The 1,515-nt window shown below is 27.7% G+C and overlaps 1 protein-coding gene across 1 annotated transcript in view; it reads left to right on the top strand.

Moving 5' to 3' along the window:
• Positions 1 to 301: 301 nt before the first annotated feature.
• LOC108693293 (scavenger receptor class B member 1-like) overlaps positions 302 to 1,515 on the top strand; it is a 26,782-nt gene continuing 25,568 nt past the window's right edge. Inside the window, exon 1 of the mRNA XM_018202167.1 lies at positions 302 to 585. The gene's annotated coding sequence lies outside the window, so the exon portion shown is untranslated. The remainder of the gene's footprint in view (positions 586 to 1,515) is intronic.

Genomic DNA, 1,515 nt, shown 5'->3' with positions numbered 1-1,515 from the left:
TTACTTTAAACTGGAAATTGTATAAATTCACAAAAAATATCATTAGGTATGAAGATAAAATAAATAGAAAACATATTCGCCTTGATTGCCGGATATGATATTTTTTTATTTATTTGTATTTAATTTATATTATCAACAAAGATTAGGTATCAATATATTGCAAACAAATATTGCTATACAGGCGATTTCTCGAGGCTGTACTGGACTGAAAAGGAGGGTCATCTGGGTTATTCCCAAGTGAACGACGGTATAAAGGGGACTGCATGTAAGTCTCATACGCATTAAACATACGATTGAGAAAGAGGGAGACTGTGACTCGCCGAGGGAGTGTAGAATCTGCGAGTGCCTTACGTTCTTCATTTTTCACTCGAGTCTCAAAGTGATCGGCAACTCGAAGGGCGATTTCACATTTGACCTTTGCAGCATTTATTCATCAAGTTTTTCTTCAGATATACTGGAATAATTGTGATCTTCGATTTCGGCAGCGCAAGGACATCATCTCGTCGTTGTGCAGATGTCCTAAGTCTCACTCAGCTTTGTAGGGGACAACTCACACTAGGATATACTTCTTGTAGCAAATAACAGGTATCTAACTTTACTTAACATTATATAGAAATATTAAATAAAATAGAATAAGAACTGAATTAACTAGAAATTGACGATAATGTATAATATATGTGAAAATATCTCTTCCTTTTTTTATTTTTCATTTAATTTATTTTAATTTAAATCTCTATTGGTAAATACATACACATAAATTTTAACTCTTCTGTCAATAGAGATCTTTACAAAACAATTTTTATCATTCCGGATTATATAAAAATCTGAAAAATTCTATCATACATGTCAAAATTTTAATGAATTTTTGTTATTATGGAAGTTGAATTGTATTTTATTTATTTTTTTTACAGATTTAAATTTATCAAAATTCACAATTAAAAATATTGCCTTTAAAGATTTAAGTTGTTGGATAATTAAAATAAAACTAACTTATAGATTATTTCATGAGCGTAATAATCTAAATATATTATATTGATTGATGATACACTTAAAAAACATGCCTATTTCCTATGAAATAAATAATATTATGTTTATTATAGTTTCTTCCCATGATTGCTGTTATTGCTAGAATATATTGAATATTTGATGATGCTTTATTCATTTTGATATTAATAATTCTTAATAATCGATTAATTTTTTTTTCTTGTCAATTTCATTAAACAGTAGAGCCGGATTGTGTGTCTCTAAGAATCATTCGATAACTGACAGATCGCGAGATCAAATATTTCACATATATGGAAAATTTCATAATCAATACCAAGCAGGAACTCTTTGATGTAAATGACTTTACTAAATTGAGACATGTAGAGATTGATGTGATCCTACTCATTTCCCCCATTAATACAAGTAATTACGAATTTTATAATTAGTACATTTAAAACATGTACTAAATTTTATTGAGTATTTATTATAATAATTAAATAATTATTAACCGCAAATATATTTATTTGATAT

The sequence above is a fragment of the Atta colombica genome, unplaced genomic scaffold, assembly GCF_001594045.1.
Source record: "Atta colombica isolate Treedump-2 unplaced genomic scaffold, Acol1.0 scaffold9, whole genome shotgun sequence".
Taxonomy (NCBI): Eukaryota; Metazoa; Arthropoda; class Insecta; order Hymenoptera; family Formicidae; genus Atta; species Atta colombica.
This window is presented reverse-complemented; position numbering and strand designations above follow the sequence as displayed.